This window comes from Schistocerca americana, chromosome 7 (assembly GCF_021461395.2).
Source record: "Schistocerca americana isolate TAMUIC-IGC-003095 chromosome 7, iqSchAmer2.1, whole genome shotgun sequence".
In the NCBI taxonomy this organism is placed as follows: Eukaryota; Metazoa; Arthropoda; class Insecta; order Orthoptera; family Acrididae; genus Schistocerca; species Schistocerca americana.
The window spans coordinates 452,102,767-452,128,434 of record NC_060125.1 but is presented as its reverse complement, the minus strand read 5'-3'; the positions used below and the strand labels follow the sequence as shown (position 1 = coordinate 452,128,434).

The 25,668-nt window shown below is 42.2% G+C and overlaps 1 protein-coding gene across 1 annotated transcript in view; it reads right to left on the bottom strand.

The window, feature by feature from the left end:
- Positions 1-25,668, bottom strand: part of LOC124622999 (ras association domain-containing protein 10-like) — a 1,089,376-nt gene that overhangs the window by 494,945 nt on the left and 568,763 nt on the right. The gene's annotated exons all lie outside the window — the stretch shown is intronic.

Sequence of the window (25,668 nt, the reverse complement as noted above, 5' to 3'; positions counted from 1 at the left end):
AATAACGTCGGTCCGGGGTCAGAATTCACCTGATTTCTACCAATGGCCTCTTCAAAAATGATGGAGGAGCGGACAGAAGCACAGAGCACTCACTTTTCCCTGGGGAGGGATACAGCTCGTAAGGTGGAAGAATCAGTAATGATCAACGGCATCAGAATGCAAAAGCCAATGGAAACGACTGTATTAAGAACACCGTGAATCGATGGGACATGTGGCCTGTTGGTGGAAAAGTGCCATGATGGTCTCTCCATTGGCAAAAGATTCCGAATTAGTTCCCCTTTGGATCTCCGGGAGGAGATGAAAATGAGAAAAAGACTGAATAACCAACGGAAGGCTAACGTTTCATGAGTTGGGGCGTGGAATGGTAGAAGTTTGAACGTGGTAGGGAAGCTAGAAAATCTAAAAAGGGAAATGCCAAGGCTCAATCTAGATATAGTAAGCGTCAGTAAAGTGAAGTGGACAGAAGAGAAGGACTCCTGGGCAGATGGGTATAGAGTAATATCAACGGTAGTAGAAAATGGTCTAGCGGGAGTAGGAGAAATATGAGGATACTGAAAGGGTAATCCAGTACATAAAAGGAGATAATAATCTAATAGTCACGGGGGATTGGAATGCGTTTGCATGGGAAGGAGTAGAAGAAAGTGTTAAGGGAGAATATGGGCTTGCCAGTAGGAATAAGAGAGAAGAAATACTAATTGGGTTCTGAAATACATTTCAAATAGTAATAACGAATACTATGTTCAAAAACCAAAAGAGGAGCACGTGTACTTGGAAAAGATCTGGAGATACAGGAATATTTCAGTCAGATTACATCATGGTCAGGCAGCGATACCGAAATCAGATGTTGGTTTGTAAGACTCACAAGACTCACCCAAGGGCAAATACAGATTCAGATCACAATTTGGTAATGATGAAGGGTAGGCTGAATTTTACGGGACTAGACAGGATGAATCAGTGTGCGAGGAAGTGGGATACGGAAGTACTAAGGAATGAAGAAATACTTTCGACATTCTCTGAGGCTAGAGATACCGCGATAATGAGTAGCTCAGTAGGCAGTTCAGTTGAAGAGGAATGGACATCTCTAAAAAGGGCAATCACAGGAGCTGGAGAGAAAAGCGTTGGTACAAGGGAGGTAACTGCGAATAAACGTGGGTAACAGAAGAAAAACTTCAGTTGATCAACGAAAGAAGGAAGTACAAAAATGTTCAGGGAAATTTAGGAATACAGAAATATAAATCGCTGAGGAATGAAATAAACAGGAAGTTCAAGGAAGCTAAAGCGAAATGGCTGCATGAAAAAATTGGAAAACTCGAAAAAGAAGCGATTGTCGGAAAGACTGACTCAGGATACGGAAAAGTAACAACAATTTTCGGTGAAATTAAACGCAAGGGTGTACCGTTAAGACTGCAGTGGGAATTCCACCGTTAACTGCAGATGAAAGAGCAGATAGGAGGAAAGAGTACACTGAATGCCTCTATGAGGAGAGGACTTCACTGATAACCTTATAGAAGAAGAAACAGGTGTCGATAGAGGAGAGATACTAGATCCTGTATTAGAATCTGAATTTAAAAGAGGTTTGGAAGACCAAAAATCAAATAAGGCAGGAGGGATTGATAATATTCCACTGGAATTTCTAAAATCATTGGGGGAAGTGACAATAAAACAATTATTCACGCTGGAGTGTAGAATGTACGAGACTGGCAATATACCATCATACTTTCGTAAAACATCATCCCCACAATTCCGAAGATTGCAAGAGCCGACAAGTACGAGAATTATCGCACAATCAGTTTAACAACTCATGCATGGAAGTTGCTGGCAAGAATACTACACCGAAGAATGGAAGAGAAAATTGAAGATCTGTTAGAAGACGATTAGTTTGGCTTTAGGAAAGGTAAAGGCACCAGAGAGGCAGTTCTGACATTACGGTTGATAATGAAAGCAACTAATAATGAATAAGCACATAACTAATGAGGAAGTATTGAATAGGATTGGGGAGAAGAGAAGTTTGTGGCACAACTTGACCAGAAGAAGGGATCGGTTGGTAGGACATGTTCTGAGGGATCAAGGGATCACCAATTTAGTATTGGAGGGCAGCGTGGAGGGTAAAAATCGTAGAGGGAGACCAAGAGATGAATACACTAAGCAGATTCAGAAGGATGTAGGTTGCAGTAGGTACTGGGAGATGAAAAAGCTTGCACAGGATAGAGTAGCATGGAGAGCTGCATCAAACCAGTCTCAGGACTGAAGACCACAACAACAACAACAACAATGAAAGCAAGACTGAAGAATAATCAAGACACGCTTATAGGAGTTGAGAATGGGATTTGTCGACCCGGAAAAAGCGTTCGACGGTGTAAACACGTGCAAGATCGTCGAATGCTGAGAAAAATAGGGAAAAGCTATAAGGAAAGACGGATAATATACAATATGTACAAGAACCAAGAAGAAACAATGAGAGTAGGAAATCAACGCCGAAGAGATCGCTTTGAAAAGGGGTGTAGTCTTTCGCCCCTACTGTTACCTACATATCGAACAATGATGGAACAAAAGGTAGCTCTATGAGTGGGGTTAAAATTAAAGGTGAAAGAACATCAATGATAAGATTCGCTGATGACATCGCAATCGTACGTGAAATTGAAGAAGACTTACAGGACCTGTTGAACGGAATGAACAGTTTAATGAGTTCAGAATACGGACTGAGAGTAAATCGAAGTAGCAGGAATAAGGACAACGGGAAACTTAAACATGAAGTTAAGAAATTCTGTTACCTAGGCAGCAAAATAACCCATGAATGACGGAGAAAAAAGAATATAAAAATCAGACTTGTATGGACAAAATTGGCATTTCTGACCAAGAGAAGTCATCTAGTATCAAATATAGGTCTTAGTTCGGGGAAGAAATGTCTGAGAATGTGAGTTTGGAGCACAGTATTGTGTGACAATGAGACATGGACTGTGGGAAAACTGGAACGAAAGAGAAGCGAAGAATTTGAGACGTGGTGCTACAGAGGAATGTTGAAAATTAGGTGGACTGATAATGTAAGGAACGATGAGATTCTCCAGAGCATTGGAGAGGAAAGGAATATATCAAAAACTGTGTCAAAAAGAAGGATGATAAGACATCTGTTAAGACATCAGGGAATAATTCCCATGGTACTACAGGGAGCTGTAGAGGATAAAACTGTAGAGAAAGACAGCGATTAGGATACATCCAGCTAATCATTGAGGACGTAGGTTGCAAGTGCTACTCTGAGATAAAAATGTTGCCCCATGCGAGGAACTTGTGGTGGACTGCATCAGCCTGAGGAGCGATGACTGAAAAAAAAAAAGAAAAAGAAATCAAATCTGCACATGTACAGCACTCACGTCGGAAAGACATGAAAGACACACTTATCCCTTGCCTAGACGTCGGTGCTTATATACCTGCAGCGGAGTCGCGCTACGTTGTGTATAAGCTGCAGCAACGCTCTCAACACCCTGAAACAGAAACTTTTTGATAGCCCCTTATATTAACGAAATGCACTCACTTAGACGGTATAACAGTAATTTACCTTCATAAAGATGTTGCCTGAACAACGATCAAACGTTTAATGTACAGAACTGTGAGCTTCGAACTCTTCCTGTCAGTTTCATTTTTTTTTCTTTTTGTGGGACACATTCCCAAAGTCAACTAATCAGTTGTATAAAAACATCACTTTTGGAATCTTGTCTCTCTTGTATAAATTTCTGCACACTCATGATTAGAGTGAAAAGTATTCATTGTTTTTTGAGGAAAGTCATTTTCCTGTATAGAGTGTCTCATAACCTTGGCCATTTTCAAGTTGCCTCAGTTATTTGCATCACAGTAAACAAAAAAAAAGTAAACATACAGCGTAATATATTGCACGAATGTGATGGCGTCTTTAATAACGGTTTCTCAGAAACTATTCCATACGTGAAACCCATATGGTAAAAGGAAAAAAGTGCATCCCTTATGCGGGTTTTGTCTCTGTCTCATCAAAAAGCACATCTGCCCTACTACCTTGGTCGTGTGGAACTATTATTAAGAACGTCATCACTTGTTGTTTCATCCACACAGATAAATAGTGCTATATAATTAGTATTTTTAATGTGATGTAACTAACAGAAGTAGCTTGACCAAAGGGGCGAAATTAAGTAATTGCTAAAGTAAAGTTTTCATTTCTTTTATTTTAGACGATTGCTTTCCTGGTACTGTTAAAGTATCTTTGTAACATTTTTTCCGATGCATGACGTTATGAAAGACAAATACTGTATTAAATGACCATATTGCCTCGGGCTGCTCTCTAACATCCTAGAGTGGACACGCCCAGAAACGCGCCATGTTCCTCTCGAGACACTGTGAGTCAATGATGTAAGATTCTTTAGTGAAGTCGAGAATTACGACTTAAGCCTAATATACTTCTCTACAATGCACAATAAACATGGGAATTTATTCGTACTTACAAGCCCATGTAGGAATTACCACATGTGAGTTCCCCAGTGTAAGCTGCTATTTTATGGTTCTAGTAAATCAGTTTCTCTCACAATCCTTTTTTCAGAATTTTACGCTTGGAAGCTGTGACTCTCTTTCCAACCGACGCATATTTTATCACCTGGTCACCTGTGTGTTTTTAATGCTGGCTATCTGCTACTGAGATTAGAGCTTCTGTTCCATGTCTACCACGATCTGCTGACCTCGATGAACTCAGCGTAAGTTTTGTTTTGCTCTCAAACTGCGTTCTGTGTAAACAGAAAGCGTGACGTGTGCCTTAACTGTGATATGCATTTTGTATCCAACATTACAATAAAATGCAGAAATAACATCAAGAAAGAAGTAGAAGCTGCTTTATTACAAAACGAAAAGACGGCAACCTAGCGCCCAGTCTGATATGTGCCTTGTACACTGGTACTAGATGGCATACGTTACAGTTGCGCACAGTCGCCTAATGAACTAAATACCAGAATACCGAATATTAGGCCAGCTTTGTGAGTAGCAAAACACACAGCATGTCAGTCTTCATGGGGAGTTATTTTTAAGATGTAAAACTAATGTCACATTTATCATAAGATAGTGTTATAGGATCATTACAGTTCACTGTATTGGATGTAATGGGTATAAGTGCAAATATTTCAACTTCTGACTGAGGACAGTGTACTGAACACAATATATCAGTATTTACGTCATTTGCAAACTAATAATTATAGCCTTACTAGCCATGTTTTTAGATTGGTTAGTAACTCCAAGTACATTTACCAAGAGCAAGCCATTAATGTTTATTTTCCCCTCGGCGAAAGGTCAGGTATTGAGGTGATGGCACGTAGATTCAGAATGGTTAGTCTATTCTGACATGCTTATTTCAATAAGTGGTGCAGTTACAGCCCTGTAGAAAACATTAGGTCGTAAAGTTTGTGACGTGTTCGTGGGAAAAATTTTTGACGCAGAGGAAAAACAGCCAACACTCTGACGCGTGTACTGATTAAGGTACCACATACAAAAATATCTGAAGTTACACCTATTACAGATACTTTTATATGTGGTACCTTAATGTGTAGACACATCAGTGCTATTTTTTCCCTACATCGAATAGTGTTCCCACAAACAGTCCCACGTCATCACATTTCATCTGACGTTTTCTGCACGGTCGTAGCTTTACTATTAGTGGGCCACACCTGTCAGAAAAGATTAACCGTTTGCGTCCACACATCCGCACTTCAGCATCTGACCTGCTGACCAGGGAAAATCAACATCAGCGGGGTGCTCTTGCCACACATACTTGGAGGTACTAATCAGCCTAAAGATATATGACTAGTAATGGCTGTAATTCTTAGTCTGCATATGATACAAATACTGATGTAATGTTGTTCAGTCACCAATAGAAATATCTGCACACATACCTATTTCACCCTGTATAAATGACCGAGTGGGTACCTTCAGGAACTCCACGATCATGTTGTATATACAGGGTGGTCCATTGATCGTGACTGGGACAAATATCTCACTAAATAAGCGTCAAACGAAGTAACTACAAAGTACGATACTTGTCTAGCTTTAAGGGGGAAACCAGATGGCGCTATGGTTGGTCCGCTAGATGGCGCTGCCACAGGTCAAACGCATATCAACTGCGTTTTTTTTTTTTTTTAAATAGGAACCCCCATTTTTTATTACATATTCGTGTGGTACGTAAAGAAATATGAATGTTTTAGTTGGACCACTTTTTTCGCTTTGTGATTGATGACGCTGTAATAGTCACAAACATATGGCTCACAATTTTAGACGAACAGTTGGTAAAAGGTAGGTTTTTTTAAATTAAAATATAGAACGTAGGTACGTTTGAACATTTTACTTCGGTTGTTCCAATGTGATACATGTACCTTTCTGAACTTATCATTTCTGAGAACGCATGCTGTTACAGCGTGACTACTTGCAAATATCACATTAATGCAATAAATGCAGAAAATGACGTCCGTCAACCTCAATGCATTTGGCAATACGTGTAACGACATTCCTCTCGACAGCGAGTAGTTCGCCTTCCGTAATGTTCGCAGATGCACTAACAATGCGCTGACGCATGTTGTCAGGTGTTGTCAGTAGATCACGACAGCAAATATCCTTCAACTTTCCCTACAGAAAGAAATCCGGGGGCGTTAGATCCGGTGAACGTGCGGGCCATGGTCTGGTGCTTAACGACCAATCCACCTGACATGAAATATGCTATTCAATACCGCTTCAACCGCACGCGAGCTATGTGCCGGACATCCTTCATGTTGGGAGTACATCGCCATTTTGTCATGCAGTGAAACGTCTTGTAGTAACATCGATAGAACATTACGTAGGAAATCAGCATACATTGCACCATTTAGATTGCCATCGATAAAATGGGACTCAGTTATCCTTCCTCCAGTAATGCCGCACCATACATTAACCCGCCGAGGTCGCTGATGTTCCACTTGTCGCAGCCATCGTGGATTTTCCGTTGCCCAATAGTGCATATTATGCCGGTTCACGTTGCCGCTGTTGGTGACTGGCGCTTCGTCGCTAAATTGAACGCGTGCAAAAAATCTGTCATCGTCCCGTAACTGCTCTTATGCCCGGTGGCAGAACTGTACACGATGTTCAAAGTCGTCGCCATGCAATTCATGGTGCATAGAAATATGGTACGGGTGCAATCGATGCTGATGTAGCATTCGCAACACCGACGTTTTTCAGATTTCCGATTCTTGCGCAGTTTGTCTGCTACTGATGTGCGGATTAGCCGCGACAGCAGCTAAAACACCTACTTCGGCATCATCATTTGTCGCAGGTCGTGGTTGACGTTTCACACGTGGCTGAACACTTGCTATTTCCTTAAATAACGTAACTATCCGGCGTACGGTCTGGACACTTGGATGAAGTCGTCCAGGATACCGAGCAGCATACATAGCACACGCCCGTTGGGCATTTTGATCACAATAGCCATACATCAGCACGAATCGATCTTTTCCGCAATTGGTAAACGGTCCATTTTAGCACGGGTAATGTATCACGTAGCAAATACCGTCCGCACTGGCGGAATGTTACGTGATACCACGTACTTATACGTTTGTGATTATTACAGCGATATCTATCACGAAGCGAAAAAAGTGGTCCAACTAAACATTCATATTTCTTTAGGTACTAGACGAATATGTAATAACAATGGTTTTTAAAAAAAACGCAGTTGATATCCGTTTGACCTATGGCAGCGCCATCTAGTGGGCCGACCATAGCGCCATCTGGTTTCCCCTTTCAAGCTAGACAAGTTTCGTTCGTTCTAGTTCTTTCGTTTGACGCTTATTTAGTGAGATATTTGGCCCGGTCACTATCAATGGACCACCCTGTATTCTTGTTGAGAAGTCGAAAACCTAGAAAAGTGTAACGAAATTCAGGAAGACCTGCAGAGGATCTACAGTTGGCACAGGAATTGACAATTGACCCTCAACATAGACAAATGTAAGTGGTTGCACATAATTAGCCAGTAAGACATGTTGCTGAACGGTTAATCGATTGGTGAACAAGTACTACATCAGTTACACCCATCAAATCTCTCTGAGTCTACATATGAAGGGATTTAAAGCGGAGCGATCACATAAAACGAACAGGTTGTAGGTAGATGCCTGACTGAGATCAGAAAATAGGCACCACACATTCATGTAATTGATTCGTAATTGATTCGCCTCGACTGGAAATGAGTCCAACACCTTCAGCGTAGATGCACAATTACGTCCGACCTCCTCTGGGAATCTGAAAGTAACGAGTTTGACGCACATGTACAGGGACTGCAGATAGATGGCACTACGTAGAAATGTGGGGTCGAAAGAGAGGCGAGCTGAGATAGTCTGCGTATTTGCGATAGGCACCTTATCCAGATAGCACACTGGTTAACGCAACTGCCCAGTAAGCAGGGGATACTGCGTTCAAATCCCAGTCCGGGACACATTTTCACTCATCGCCACTGATTCTGTGGAAAGTCCCTATGCAGCTGACATCGTCTATCCTTTCCCTTTCCTTTCCCTTCTCCCTCTTCCACCGTCCGTTTACATAACTGAGGTTCATTGTAAGTATCCTCACGAAGAGTAACCCAGCCATGAACTACGTAGCTCAGAAAACTTCTTTCGTACGATACTTGAGTATTTCTAGCTAGTCTCAGGCACTCTCATAAGTTGATACAAGGGAACTTAACAAGAGCAGGTTCATTTTGTAAGTGCGGATGTGTCGCGAAGATGCTCACCAAACTCCAGTGGAAGATACTTCAAGAGAGGTGTCCTGATGAAAGACACGCATAAATTTCATGAAAAGACAGTGAAGGCAAAATTATGTTGAGCTCAAACACAGACTTACAAACAACTGTCCTGCTCAAAAATGGTTCAAATGGGTCTAAGTACTATGGGACTTAACATCTGAGGTCATCAGTCCCCTAGAACTTAGAACTATTTAAACCCAACTAACCCAAGGACATCACACACATCCATGTCCGAGGTAGGATTCGAACCTGCGAACGTAGCAGGCGCGCGGTTCCGGACTGAAGCGCCTAGAACCGCTCGGTCACAAAGTCAGGCAACTGTCCTGCCTGCCCAACATTCGCGTCTCGTATGGGAAAAGGGGGAATTGAAAGTGATACAACAAGTGGGCTCCGCCATACACACCATAGGATGGCTTGCGGTGTTTTAGACGTAGATCTACAGTGAAATAACGGCCGTTAGTTTTCAGGATCTGCAAAACTGTTTTCACACAGTATTTACACGAAAGTTGTCGTAAGGTACGTTGCATTGTTAATTCATTAACCAGCTAATTTAGTAATAGATTTTGCATTAGTTAGAAGACATCAGTTTTTAATCGTGACCCTCCGACCTGTTGAATTAGGAAATTCGACATAATAGCCTTTAGCAGCCCATTCGTTCTGATGACAATGGCGACGCACGTAGTCATGGACTTCACCAGGCATCGAAAACAATCGGGAGCCACCCTCATACACGACTGCTCAAATTCCTCGGTCCAATAGTTTTCTTACAGAATTGATGGGGCCCGCCATGGGATCTCCGTGTAGCACGCGCACCGGACGTCATCAGCTATTTGTAGGATATAGTCTGAGCTCTGTCTTCCCCTACACTTCTTACCCTCTAGGCTCCCTATGTCACCAACGAAAATATTTCGTGACACCTCAGCACAAGTCCTACTCTCCTGTCACTTCTTCTAGTCAATGTTTTCCAGACTTTCCTTTCCTCGACAATTCTGCAGTGAAGCTTCTCATTTCTTATATTGTCAGCCGACTTAGATTTAAGCATCCATCTATGGCACTACATTTGAAACACTTCGATTCTCTTCCTTTCCGGTTAACCTACAATCCATTAATCTCTCCGATACAATGTTGTACTTGAGATGTACGTGCTCAACCTAGAATTAAGCCTTACATTTGATACCAGCACTCTTCTTTTAGCAAGGAATGCCTTCTGTGTCTGTCCTTCTGTGCCTCTTGTATTCTCCTTGGTTTGCCAGTCAAGAAAGGAGAATTCCTTTACTTCGTCTACTACGTGGCCCGCAGTTTTGATGTAAAGTTTATCGCTAATTTCGTTTCTTGTTCTCATTATTTTCGTCTATATTTGGTCTAGTCTGTGCTTAGTCCATTAAGCAGATTCTGTAATCCCTCCGCACTTTCAACTATGATAACCAATCTTATTGTTGATATTCTTTCAACCTGAATTTTTATCTCACTCGTGAAACTTTCTTTTATCCCGTCAAGACGAGATAATAACTGCACTCCTGCCTTACGCCTTGTTCATATGAGCATTCTATTCTTGGTCTTGTATTCTGTTGTTGCTACCTCTTCGGTCTTGTACTTATTGTATATTTTCCTGTTGCTTACACATATTTTCTGAGAATTTCAAATATTTTGCACCAAATTACGTCGACGAATACTTTTTCTAAGTCGAAAACCACCGTGAAACTTTCTTCATCAACTCAATATCCAGTCATGAGTCGTGAACATTACGTGGGGCTCCACAAGAGATATGTTTGTTTGGAAAGTGTCTCAGGTACGGTCAGTACGACAGAGGTCACGTGATCTGGAGAGAGAAACAAGCACCCTCATGATAGTTAGTGATCCTCGAAACATCCTGATTAAATTTGGGCCCAAAAAGTGGATGCACATGTTCAAATAACTTACGGGTTTGATGCCGGGTGACGTCGTCGAACACCGCCGATATTTCGACAGGAGGACAATCTGCCATTCTCAAGGCACAAATGCAAGGAAGAAGAAATGTGCAACCAAATTTAATACCTTGATTCACAGAAGAGAAACAAGGAAGACACCACACACAGAACAAGTGTCAACACAAACAAAGATAACCAACATCAGAAATATCGATAGGTACTGTTAATCAACAGGTGAGGTAGCACTAATTCTGTCCCTCTGTTTTTTGATGAGAGACAGAGGCGTATTCCAAGCAGCATTTAAACAAAATCCACCATCTCTGCTAATAAGGTTGCTTGATAGACTGATTTCAACAGCTTCCTTAATAACACTATCCAAATAGCTGGACGTGCAAGCCAGAATCTCCGTGTTGTTGTATTCCATACGATGATCGCAATGTTCTGTCGTGTTGGCTTGATGACGTATCACATATTAAATCAAGGACAGCGTGCTCACTCTTGCAGTGCTTTGCCACCGTTTCTGTCTACTATTTCTCTTAACGAATTCGTGGGTGTTACACAGACTAACACAAACGTTTTGTCGTTAATTTGTGCAATGGTAGTTTATTAACATGTAGAAACAGAAGGTAAATAAATATCGTCAGTGGTAGTGTTTGACTACGGTTAACTGCGGGAGAAGTGCGTCAGATTAAGTATGCGTAGCAAACGAAGGCGATATAGATCGAGTTCTTCCAAGAGAAAATTTTCATTATTTGTGGAAAACACCAGAATAGGCCACGGGAATCGGTGCTGTGCCAACTAAGAGGTAATTTATTCTTTATGTCATAAAATTTCTTACGACACGCAGTCGTCACTGTATGTAGTACCACTACATTAGCTGGCCTGTAATATTGTCCTGACCTGTAATATTGTCTCAGCAGGATGGTCGTTAGTGGAACCAAAGCAGGCATATTGCTGGCACATGCAGATCGACATAGCTGTTAATGTGAGTCTATGAGCATTAGATAGATAATTTAGTGCATGGCCTAATGGAATTCAACGTACTCAAGGTGCCCTGAATAGAGGAAAACGCGTTCCTTCTCCGTAATGTGTTGCAACTTGTTCTTAATACATTTCACTTTGCAAGAATCTGTCATCACTGATATTCTTTATGGTGAAAGCTCCACAGCAGTGTCGGTTACTAAAAGATTCAATGCCTAAGACATCGAACAATACATCTGTTCTGAGGAGACAATGACAACGCGAAAGAGAAACACTTTCGTGTCCCATCGTCTTGCCTTGAGATACAGATGGTTGTTAACCTTATACGAAACGGAGTCAGCTGTTACCCGGAAAGGCATTGCGCTATTGGTAATACTTGTCATATTACAGATATTCCACTTTTTATTTGTTTTACATCATCAGTTGTAAAGCGAGATTTTATCATTAATAATGTGCTGTAGCAGTAAATGCTGATGATAATTAAAAAATAAAATCCAGCACGAGTGACTAGTTCAGTTGCGCTACGAAAGTGTCTTAGAAGACCCACAATGAATTTCAGAGCATATACCAATGCACTGCAATCGACAGATACTTCTGTCATATATTTTTACGCGTTCATAATGATTGTAGATGGGGATTAATTTCTCTATTAATCAACGTTCAATGTAGAAAAATGAGGAAGATTATGTTGTTTTTGTAAGACAGCGAAATAATAAGACAACCAAACACCTTCGTTTTTAAATCTTAATCAACTTTTTCTCCGGGACAGGATTTTCAGTCACGGACACTCGGCAGTAGCTGAAAACTTACTAAGTTTATATTTAAATCATAAGTTTAACTGTAAATAAGGCATTAATGTGTCGAGCTAAATAAAGTTTTGCATAGCTGTAAATAAGGCAATAATGTACCGAGCTAAGTCAACTTTTGCGATCTGCAATGGTACTGAAAAAGTCATACATATTCGTACCTTTTCCGTGAGACAGAATCTGAATCAAACAAATCATAAGAATGGAAGTCATCTGGACATCAAGTTCCTGTGTTTCTGTGTATGTGGAATGAAGCAGCGGATAGTGGGTGGAGACGGAACGTCTGTGACTGACATTTTTGGCCATCAACTATAAAACTTCATAATCAGAGCATTTCTGCTTCATGAAATATTCTGATTTTACAGCCACCCAAAGCCATTGACTCACCCATTCTCCTTCCACATAAAAATTTTGCTGTAACCTCTACCAAAATTACGTGGAATATTTTATCTGACTTACATGAAAAGTTGAATTTCAGACTCTCTCTCTCTCTCTCTCTCTCTCTCTCTCTCTCTCTCTCTCTCTTTAAGGACACGTGTTACTGTGGGTTTTTGGATTGATGCATGAGTGAGTTGCCAGGGGAGTTATCAATTGGGCGTTTTACTGCTAAAAAGTGTATTTAATACTCCTGTTGACATACCTTTCGCATCTACAATCATTTTTCTGCTGTCAAAACTTTTTTTTCCGTAGCCACGAACAATAGGTTCCGGCGAGTGTTGTTCGTTGTGATGGAGCGAAAGATCATGTAGGGAAGTTATTTTGAGAAATTGGATGTATTCGCTACTTTGTCATCGATGAGAAACAACGAGACACAGGTTGTAATGGTAATAAATGGTTGAAATGGCTCTAAGCACTATGGGACTTAACAGCTGAGGTCATCAGTCCCTTAAACTTAGAACTACTTAAACCAAACTAACCTAAGGATATCACACACCTCCATGTCCGAGGCAGGATTCGAACCTACGACCGTAGCAACCGCGTGGTTCCGGACTGAAGCGCCTAGAACCGCTCGTCCACCGCGGCCGGCGTAATGGGAATACTTACGATAAATTTTTATCCATCGCTATGCCGAGTCAAAGTATGACAATGAACCAAGAGGGTCCAATGGAGCCTTGGTGTTTTCAACGTGCAGTATTCCGGTATTTTCTCATGCTTTCCGTACAATTGCGACTTGAAACGGGCGTTTATACCAGTTTCGGTTACGTTAGGACCGTGGAGTTTGCAAAACACCAGCGTTACCGTCTTGGGCACGATTACAGTGCCGGGTGTTATTACAAATTTCACTCATTGAAGTACTTTTGTTGCATTAACATTTTTTGTATGTGCTATTCAAAACCTTCTCTTCATTAGAGACTTTTAATTTTTATACAAGCAGGGAATTATGTCTCAGCATCTTTTATAAATCGTTTTCCTGAACAGTTGGAAATCATTTTCATGTTAGCAGTGACTTACACTAATAAAATCATTAAATATTTTACCAAAATGTTGTTGAGAGAACGGATAATGTCATTTTGGCAGTATTGTGTACACTCTCAACAACGATTTGATTTACTTCGGGACTGGTACCTTGTCTCTACCCTTTTTTTCTTTTTTTTTTTTTACAGTAGGAAGCCCAGAATCTTAACTTGTAAACTTATGTATAAAAGCAGGTTACCCATCGTTTTCCGTTTGTGTAAACTAAATCAGCAATAAATTTTCTTATAAATATATACTTCTTTACCTGTAAGTACTTCAGCTGGTCATTGCATAAGCACTCTCGCTTTCAGCTTTCGCTGCAACTGCTGTCTCACAGTGTATGAAAAGAAGTATGAAAAGAAATCGCTGCCATGTTAACTTCAAACCGACGCCAGTTAAATTTCCTCTTCAATGGCACGCTTTTATAGCCACGTGCTCAGATAAATTACCTTTACTGACCATCGGGTTGCCTCTCGGAACTAGTTTGAGCGCCAGAGAGTTGGCAGAAGACGTCGTCCATAATCCGTGTCCTCCAGAGGCACTTTCGCACAGCAATTGAAAGTAACTGCTGAACTGGACGAGTCGTAGCTGTGGCCATATGTCGGTATGATTGGCGTGAAAACACGTCCGACGAGTTTTTATTTCGCCACTGCAGAGAATCTGGCTGTGCAGCCGTCATCTGTCCGGAGCGAGAGACACACACACTTCGGACATTATGTGAAACTGCTGAAAATCTGACAGGCAGCCAGGTCCAGCTGGTTCAGTGAATTGCCAGACTTCCTGCCCAGCTCAATTATGGTAAGTTAGTAGATTCGGAGGACGATAAACGCTCCACAGGTGTTGAACTTAGTGTACAGGCGGCTATCAAAACAATGAAAATAAAACGTCTTGGTACAAATTATTTCGATGATATAGTGTAGTGAGATAGCCCATTATAAATTTAAAAAACACTGTTTCCACCACTGTTAGTTAGATGAGTGTTTTACTAATCATTAATAGCTGGTTTCAAGCGTGTATTCTATCTCAAGTGTAAAATGGATGTGGTCACATCACCCTCGTAAGTAGTATAGAAAAGAAATCACATGCTATGCAGAGTTACCCACGACGTATTAAGACCCTTTTATACAGGAGGTGGACAAGAATGCGGAAACAGCTTGCCTAGTATGGTGAAGAGAAAGGGTTGCCACTCAAAACAGCTTCCAGTCGTCTCGAAATGGAAGAATAGAGCCCTGCAAGGTTTCCAAGGGAAACTTACACGATTATTCCTCGAAACAGTGAAAATTTCAGGTAACGATGATGGGAGTGGATAGCGATCAGGTACCCTTACCTCCAAAGCAGACCGTAAAGGCTCGGTGTTAATGTGATCTGGTGGGTAGTAATGATGCAGGTGTAACGATGATGGATGAGGACAGCGGCCCCATACCCTTCTCGCCAAAGCAAACCATAAAGGCTCAATAATATTGGGCTCTGGTGGTTGTGATGGCCAGGGTAGATGTGACAATTTGTCCCCGAGCTTACAAAACCGGTCTTGGACGATACGAAATGCCTGATTAGGCGTCCCTGTCGTCTTGGAACACAGCATCACGATTGGAGTACAACAATGTATCATGGGATGGACGTGATCGCCAAATTGGTAACGCAGCCTTGCAGATTAACCATGGGACCCGTGATTTAGCTATAAGTTGACTTACTTACACATCATTATTGTTAGGCCGTATGCTGATCAGTATTTAGACGTTCATGGAATTGAGTTGTGTTTTTATTTGATGCCAATTATTAGTAGCCTGCTTATCTTAGAAGCTAGATTAAGAAAAGGTAAATCTACGTTTCTAGCATTTGTAGACGTAGAGAAAGCTTTTGACAATGTTAACTGGGATACTCTCTTCCAAATTCTGAAGGTGGCAGGCGTAAAATACAGGGAATGAAAGGTAATTTACAATTTGTTCGGAAACCAGATGGCAGTTATAAGAGTCGAGGGACATGAAAGGGAAGCAGTGGTTGGGAAGGGTGTGAAACAGGGTTGTAGCCTCTCCCCGATGTTATTCAATCTGTATATTGAGCAAGCAGTAAAGGAAACGAAAGAAAAATTCGGAGTAGGAATTAAAATGCATGGAGAAGAAATAAAAACTTTAAGGATCGCCAGTGACATTGTAATTCTGTCAGAGACAGCAAAGGACTTGGAAGAGCAGTTGAATGGAATGGACAGTGTCTTGAAAGGAGGATATAAGATGAACATCAACAAAAGCAAAACGAGGATAATGGAATGTAGTTGTATTAACTCGGGTGATGCTGAGGGAATTAGATTAGGAAATGAGACACTTAGAGTAGTAGATGTGTTTTGCTATTTGGGGAGCAAAATAGCTGATGATGGTCGAAGTAGAGAGGATATAAGATGTAGGCTGGCTATGCCAAGGAAAGCGTTTCTGAAGAAGAGAAATTTATTAACATCGAGTATAGATTTAAGTGTCAGGAAGTCGTTTATGAAAGTATTTGTATGGAGTGTAGCCATGTATGGAAGTGAAACATGGACGATAAATAGTTTGGACGAGAAGAGAATAGAAGCTTTCGAAATGTGGTGCTACAGAAGAATACTGAAGATTAGATGGGTAGATCACATAATTAATGAGGTATTGAATAGAACTGGGGAGAAGACGAATTTGTGGCACAACTTGACTAAGAGAAGGGATCGGTCGGTAGGACTTGTTCTGAGGCGTCAAGGGATCACCAATTTAGTACTAGAGGGCAGCGTGGAGGGTAAAAATCGTAGAGGGAGACCAAGAGATGGATACACTAAGCAGATTCAGAAGGATGCAGGCTGCAGTACGTACTGGGAGATGAAGCAGCTTGCACAAAATAGAGTAGCATGGAGAGCTGCATCAAACCAGTCTCAGGACTGAAGACCACAACAACAACAACAACATTAGTAGCCTGTGCAAAGTAAGCTTCGCCCTTTTTTGTATCATATGTTCTTACCGATTACAGTCAGATAGCGTTGTTATATGATGTCGTGGACGTAAATTTTGTATATAAGAAGACATTTTATCAAACAGGGTATATTTCTAGACACATATTTGCATCTACTTCAAATCTGAAACGACACAGAAAGCTTACAATGGTCGTCAGTGGGCACGGCCACTGAATACGTATCCACAAAACATCATTCATTAGGAACTGCAAACAGTCGTATAAGTGTGGAAAGAAGGTCGCAGTGGTCAATTTCCAGAAGGGAACGCCATGAGAGATGACCCGACGAACGATGAGAGTTCGTAACGTCATCACCTCTTATTCCATGTTCTTAGGAACGCTGATTATGCATTCTTCCACAGTATTCTTTACGCTAACTTTAAATCCGCTTTTTGATCTTACAAAACGCGAGCGCTGTTCAGTTGTGGTAGGCGTCATTGGTTTGGTATACCTACAATTGTTCTTTATCGTTGCACCTGACGGGAGGGGAAGAGTTTTCAGCAGCTGCTGTAAACGTATATTTGTTGATAACTGTTCTTCGGCAGCTTGCAGTTTGTCGAAGGCTTCGCAAGTTTACATAGCTTTCCCTCCGCAACGACACACACTGGTAAAGGGTCTTGTTGATACCATTGAGAATCGAGAGCCATTCCGCCCACCATCAGATGTCCCTGTTGAAACTTCGCGGACTTACCTGGATGTCTTAGCTGATAAAAGTAACTTGAAGAAGCTTTCGCCCTGTCGAAATTCTAAGCGATATTCTGCGGCAATTTGTATTCGTTATTCTTCCCAGAAGATTTATTTGAGTAACTGCTTCCGTTATATTTTCTGAAAGAATTGGAAAATCGTCGGTAGAAGCTAGACAGTTAACTTTATTTCCATTTTATATCGTTTTCCGAATTATTGGTTCAGTTTTATGATTTTTTTAGCTCCAAATTCCAGATCCTCTCATTTTGTTTCGAAGACCCAACTAAACAATACATGCGCCAAGTCGTTCCGTTGTCTAAACTATTTTAAATTTCAGCTGGTTAAGATATTTGCTCCATGAATTTTACTTTAGTTATCGTATTTGTTAACGTTTCACGGATTATGTTCGCTAATTATTTTCCTCTAACACCAAATTCTCAAATCATTTTATGTGTTGTTTGTTTGTCTACGAAATCAAATTTCCTCTTGAAATCAATAAACGATAGTATTTGTTACGGAATAAGTGAGTGGAGCGAGTAGGCTGAGGTGAGAGGTGACTGTGATGATTTTCTCCAAGACATATCACAACTTAATTTCCAAAACTCCTTTAAAAGAAAATAATATTCAGACCTTCATTCAATTAAAAAATAATATAGAGGGTGAGTCTTCAGGAAAGGTACACGCTTGTATTATTAGTGATTCTGAACAAAAAAAAAACCATATGGACATATGCCCTATTTAGAAAGGTTTCCAAGATAGAACCCATTTGTACGTTTTTCTCGAATAACTCGTAAATCGCATCTTCCAGCGAAAATATGTAGCAGTACAAAATTAGAGTGTCCTACAAAAAAGTTCCTATTTGTTTTCTCTGTAGAGCTAATAGTTTGTGAGAAGAGAGCGCAAGGATATTAAAACTCTGCCGCGACGTGCGTGCGCTGTAACTTACTCGTAGATAGTATTTGTAGCCAAATTTGAAGTAGTTTCCCGACCTAATAGACCATCAACGAACTGTATCAAATCGTTCGTCAGAGTTTCGTCTACACTACTCTGGTACGTTGTAAACAATGATAATCTTGGAACAATACAGAAAATGAATGACAATGTAGATTAAATGTGTTTTATCTTGGAAACCATTCGGAATAGGGCACATGCTCATAAGAAGTTTTTTGTTAGGAATCACTAATACTATCACCCCTCAAAGCACGTAACTTTTCTCCTGACAACCTGTAATTTTAATACAGTGACTTGGATATACTTCATCAATTTCATCAGCAATTACGAAATTCAGCTGCAATAATTTGTGAGAGACCCTATACTAAGATAAACGCAATGAAAAAATTTATAAATCCGTGACTACCCATGTACCAAAAAAATAATGGTGTGACATGAATGACACTAAGCCTCAATATTATAAAAAAATTAAAGCATTTCCCTTTACGTAATGAACATATATAAGCACAGTCAATAAAATTTGTAATAATTTTTCCCTAAACTGAGCTTTGATTAAATAGAACAACCGATAAGGCTGGAACCACCACTGTCATTAACTTAAGACAGCCAACTTTGGTCAGCCTTTGGCCAGCCACGCCAATGGTTTTCTGAATCACGACCAGTGCCTTTCTGGATGACAAACAAGTCACCCAGCATTTCTGCACGTGCAGCAAGGTACACTAGGATTTACAGCCCCTAGCAGGCGACTGTTAGCACGCTGGATCACCCGATCGTAGGCTCCACCATTGGCAATACTTAGCTAGCAAAAACAAACACGTCCAACTAGGGCTCAAGCGGAGAGGACCCCACCGATGGTCGCTGCAGGTTTCCAGTTGGTGGCAGGACAGAACTCGTCTTGTCACTCCACGGCAGACGGCAGACTGCTTCGATTAGGAGGCGCCACAGTCGAGCACTGCGCGCACCACTGACCAACAGCACCAACTGAGGAGATGCGCGCGGGAGTCCAAATGCATCGGAACAGTGGCGACATTTGTGTCAGCACAGAATTATAGATTTTCTGATTAACATTATGGGCCAATCAGTAATTTTAAGTTAAAAATATATTGTGTTCAGGATCATCCTTTTCGAAAGCCATCTCGGTGTTCTCCCAGTTGTTTGTCTAACTCTGTTCAGTTTAATTTTTGATAATACACTCGAAGAAGCAAAAAAAAGACGACGCACCACGCAGGAACTATCCGAATGGGACGGAAACCGATAAATCTGTTGTACATGTACAGACAAATAAAAATAACAGTTTCAGAAAAGGTGGATGATTCATTGAAGAGAAAGAGCTTCACAAATGAGCAAGCCAATAACGCTTTGGTCCACTTCTGGTGCTTATGCAAGCAATTATTCGGCTTGGCACTGACTGACAGAGTTTTTAGATGTCCTCCTGAGGACATGGTCCCAAAATTTGTTCAATTAGCGCGTTGTATCGTCAAAATCTTGAGCTGGCATCAGGGCCCTGCCCGTAATGCTCAAACGTTCTCAGTTGGGGAGAGATCCGGCGACCTTGCTGGCGAATGCAGAATTTGGCAAGCACTAAGACAAACTGTGGAAACTAACGTCATAAGCGAGCGGGCTTTATATTACTGAAACGTAAACCCATGATTGCTTTCCATGAAAACAAAACGGGCGCAGAACATCGTCGACATACAGCTGTGCTGTGAGCGTGCCGTGGATAACAATCAAGGATCAAGGGGGGGGGGGGGGGGGGGGATGGTGGATGAAATAGCACACCGGCCCATCAGTCTTGGTTGACGGCCCATATGGCGGACGACGGTCAGGTTGGTATCTCATTGCTGTCCAGGACGTCTCAAGACACGTCTTAGGCCTGAAATCTCATTGGATGAAGTAGAACTGTCTTCAGTGCTGAGTCTTTGTTCGAACTGAGCCCCGATGCCGAGCGAGGACATGTCTGGAAACGAACCCGGACAGCGGTGGGATACCAACCTGATTGTCGCCCGCCATACGGTCCAACAACCACAAAGCATGGTCTGTATGCCATTTCCTTTCATTACTGAACCCCTCTGGTCATCATCCGCGTCACCCTGACAGCACAGCGAGATGTCGACGATACTCTGTCTTTCATGACAAGGCATCCTGGTTTACGTTTCAGTAAGATAATGCCCACGCGCACACGATGAGGGTTTCTACTGCTTGTCTTGGTGCGTGACAAACCAATACATTGGCTAGCAAGGTCACCGGATCTCTCCCTAATTAGGGACACTTGGAGTATTATGGACAGGGCTCTCCAGCCAACTCGGGATTTTGACAATGTGGAGTGCCATTTGGACAGAATTTGGCACTATATCCCCCAGGAGAGCATCTAACCAGTTTATCACTCAATGACAAGCCGAATAACTGCGTGCATAAGGGTCACAGGTGGACAAACGCGTTATTGACTCCCTCAGTTTGTGAACCTCTTTCTCTTGAAATCATCCAATTTTTCTGAAACTGTAATCATATGTCTGGTCATACAAGTACATCACATCTACTGATTGCCGCCCGATTCGTATATTTCCTTCTTGGTGCGATTTTTTTTCTTTTTTGAAGGAATCCTGAAGTCGTTATTGCATCCTTCCTTTCCTTTTCCCTCTCCTTTCACGTGTTTTCGTAACATTTGTGCTCGTTAGGGTGCTTAAGAGAGTAATTTTTGTTTTCTAAATTTTCTAATCGACATGTAATGTAATTTAGCACAACATCCTTACAATAACGCTTACTGAAGCACTGCGGGAAGTGGCCAAGAGTAAATTACAGATCTGCTGCTAGTTGTGGAGTCCGGGTAATGGTGGTCGGATCGCTTTTCGTCAAGTTGTGGAGCGCAGAAACCACTGATTAGTTGCTATGGTGTTCGAGTGGCGCAGTCTCGAGCTTTGCAGCAGATACCCGACTTTCGAGTAAGCTGTCCTAAGCAAATTTCCTCCAGCGTATGCCAGTGACCGCACCAGACGCAGCTAGGCCCTGCGGCACGGCAGCTGACGGCAACGCCCGAGCGACGCCCGAACGCGTAATGAGGTGCAGTTTATTCCCCCTTCATTTGTCTTGCATCTAGCAGCAGCGGCCTCATCTATTTCGCTACTGTCACGTGCTTCCGCAAATTTTTACGCCGCGGAAGAGCTCGGCGTAACGAGCGGCCGAAGCTAACGGTACGCCGGCCAACCACCTCTGCGCACTCTCGTCTTTCCCGTGTGCCCTCTATGACGGATTTTTAGCGGGGAGGTGCGCCAAGGGGAGGTAGTCGTACCTCTCGGCCGTAGATCGCTATTTTTAGAAACGCGAAACGGGAAACGTCCGAGTTTTAGCGGTGCGCGCAGCTACGCAGGTGATTCCTGCGAGATGAGATCACTGACGCCGGCCGCCTGTTTAGCGGGCCGACTGAATATTAAGAGCGCGGCGCGCTTGGCGTAATCCGGTCTCGTGCGGCGTCGCGTGCTGCCCACTTGTCGGTGCACAGTTTATCCGCCCTTGTCGGCGCACTTGTTCGCTGCCTGCCTTATACGCAGCGTCGGGCAGGGCGACCGCCGTCAGCTGCTCGGTAAATTTCATGCAAACACCGCAGCTCTCTAAGTGGCCGTGTCGACTCGGTGACGAGTTTATGGAAGAACGGGAGTCCCATTACCTTAATGGTCAGCTTTCGGGTGTTCACCCGAGTCGGTGATGCCATTTTTCTGCGTGTCGTTTCGACAACCGATGAAGTTGTCTTCGGAGGATGCTGAGAGCTATGCTATTACATGCACTTGCTGCCTGGACTCCAACCAGACTGTGACGTATTGTTGGTGTCGCGCCGAAATTTATAGCTGCGTTTGACTCCCAGTGCCGGCCGGGGTGGCCGAGCGGTTCTAGGCGCTACAGTCTGGAACCGCGCGACCGCTACGGTCGCAGGTTCGAATCCTGCCTCGGGCATGGTTGTGTGTGATGTCCTTAGGTTAGTTAGGTTTAAGTAGTTCTAAGTTATAGGGGACTGATGACCTCAGAAGTTAAGTCCCATAGTGCTCAGAGCCATCTGAACCATTTGAACCTATCAACCACTCTGAGGGATCTACGCCGAATCGCCGTTGAGGAGTGGGACAATCAGGACCAACAGTGCATTGATGAACTTGTTGATAGTATGCCACGACGAATACAGGTATGCATCAATGCAAGAGTACGTGCTACTGGGTATTAGAGATAACTTCCTGGCAGATTAAAACTGTGTGCCCGACCGAGACTCGAACTCGGGACCTTTGCCTTTCGCGGGCAAGTGCTCTACCATCTGAGCTACCGAAGCACGACTCACGCCCGGTACTCACAGCTTTATTTCTGCCAGTATCTCGTCTCCTACCTTCCAAACTTCACAGATGCTCTCCTGCGAACCATGCAGAACTAGCACTCCTGAAAGAAAGGATATTGCGGAGACATGGCTTAGCCACAGCTTAGCTCAGATGGTAGAGCACTTGTCCGCGAAAGGCAATGGTCCCGAGTTCGAGTCTCGGTCGGGCACACAGTTTTAATCTGCCAGTAACTTTCATATCAGCGCACACGCCGCCGCAGAGTGAAAATCTCATTCTGGAAACATCCCCCAGGCTGTGGCTAAGCCATGTCTCCGCAATATCCTTTCTTTCAGGAGTGCTAGTTCTGCATGGTTCGCAGGAGAGCTTCTGTAAAGTTTGGAAGGTAGGAGACGAGATACTGGCAGAAGTAAAGCTGTGAGTACCGGGCGTGAGTCGTGCTTCGGTAGCTCAGTTGGTAGAGCACTGGCCTACGAAAGGCAAAGGTCCCGAGTTCGAGTCTCGGTCGGACACACAGTTTTAATCTGCCAGGAAGTTTCATATCAGCGCACACTCCGCTGCAGAGTGAAAATCTCATTCTGGGTATTAGAGGTACCGGTGTGTGCAGCAATCTAGACTACCACGTCTGAAGGTTTCGCTGTATGGTGGTACATCATGCAATGTGCGGTTTTCATAAGCAATAAAAAGGGCGGAAATGATGTTTATGTTGATCTCTATTCCAATTTTCTGTACAGGTTCCGGAACTCTCGGAAAGGAGGTGAACCAAAAATTTTTGGATTTGTGTGTTTTTTTCCCTATGGAAATATGAGATACACATTTGTGAATGTTCAACCTCCTCGTCAGGTACAAGTCCTGCCAATTGTTGGGCATCGCTACGAAAATATCAGAAAGTCAATGTAGCAGAGCGCAGCAGCTCGTGATAGTGGTCAGCAACTGATGACCACCAGAACACACTGATGTGATTGCTTCTCTGTATTCCGTTGTATAATTGAATGTTGTTATTTATTATTTTGCATGGTAATTATTGAATGATCATCTTACTATGCATTACAATAGAGATTATTTCGTAATTAGTTATTTTAGTTCAGAAAATGGAACCAAGTGTACAAATTATGTTTTGAAAACGTGTACATATTTGTGTATAAATCTTGCATCCAAAATCATTTAAGAATATTTCTACATAAATAACAGTTTTCCTTCGTCCAGAAAAAGAATCAGGTTGGATGGGATATAAGGAGGGTCGGTACGTTCAGGGTATGTGTTGCACATTGTGATGAAGAGCACTTACGCTCGTGCCTGAATCATCTAGAGCTCTGAATAATTCCAACGCCAAACTGAACTGTTTTTACACTGACTGATAAAAACCGTGAAGCATCCATAAGGCGAGAATGGAGCGAAATTTACAAAGAATTTTGGAGAATGAGTCCTCTTATCAGTATGAAGTCGCACCTCCTCTGGCTTGGATTCATGCACTAATTCGGTTGGAAAGGGTGTCAACGAAACCGTTGTATCCTTTCTTGAGACAAACTGTGGCACTGTGTCGTAACTGATATTTGATATCCTGATTACTGGGACGAAGTTGACAATGGAGCTGGTCCCACACAGTTTCTATCAGGAACAGAACTGACGATCTTCCTGACCAAGGGAGTATCTCAGTATCATGCAGACATTGAAGACTAAGGGCTCTCTTGGATATGATGGCGTGCCTAGCAGAATATGAACGTGCAGTGCTGCACATGTTAGCCCTGTACTTAGCCATATTTGTAATTTTGCCTTGAGGAATGGTCAGTCATCTGAACGATTAAAGTAGTCAGTAGTAAATCTGCTTTATAAAAAGGGAGCAAGATATAATGTAGACAGTTTTAGACCTATTTTTATGCCATCAGTGTTTCCTAAAGTTATTGAAAAGGCTGTGTATGTAAGAATAATTGATCATTTTATACCACTCGATTTGCTATCAAATGTACAGTTCTTTAGAATTTATTTAACAACTTAAAGTGCTATGTCCTCTTTTCTTTGTGAGGTACTGGACGGGTTAAACAAAAGGTTTCCAACGCTACGCATTTTTTTTTTATTTAACTAAGGCGTTTGATTGTGTTGGTCACAAAATATTGCTCCAGAACTTGGACCATTACCCCATATGGGGATTAGCTCACAACTGGTTCACCTCTTACTTTAACAACAAACAGCAAACGTTCATTATTCACAGTTTTGAGAGTGGCTGTGATGTGGGGTCTGAGTGGGGTACAGACAAAGGGGGTGCCCCAGGGATCAGTGTTGGGGCCACTCCTGTTCCTTATTTATAGAAATGACATGCCCCCTAGTAATACAGGAACCTCTAAAATATTTCTGTTTGCTGATGACACTAGCTTGGTAGTAAAGGATATTGTGTGCAAAAATGGCTCGGTTTCAAATAGTACAGTTCATGACATGCTGTAAGTTCATGGCTAATAAACTAACGCTAAATCACAGTAAGACTCAGTTTTTATAGTTTCTAACATACAACTCAACAAAACCCGACGTTTTAATTTCACAGAATAAGCATATAATTAGTGAAACTGAACAGATCAAATTTCTGGGTGTTCAGATAGATAGTAAACCGTGGTGGAACGCCCACGTTCAGGCTCTTGTTCATAGACTTAATGCTGCCATTTTTGCTATTCGTTTGGTATCCGAAGTAAGTGATCGTTCGACACGAAAATTACTCTAATTTGGTTATTTTCACCGCTTATGTCGTATGGTATTATATTTTGGGGTAACACTTCCCATTCTGGTTCAAAATGGCTCTAAGCACAATGGGACTTAACATCTGAGGTCATCAGTCTACTAGAACTTAGAACTACTTAAAC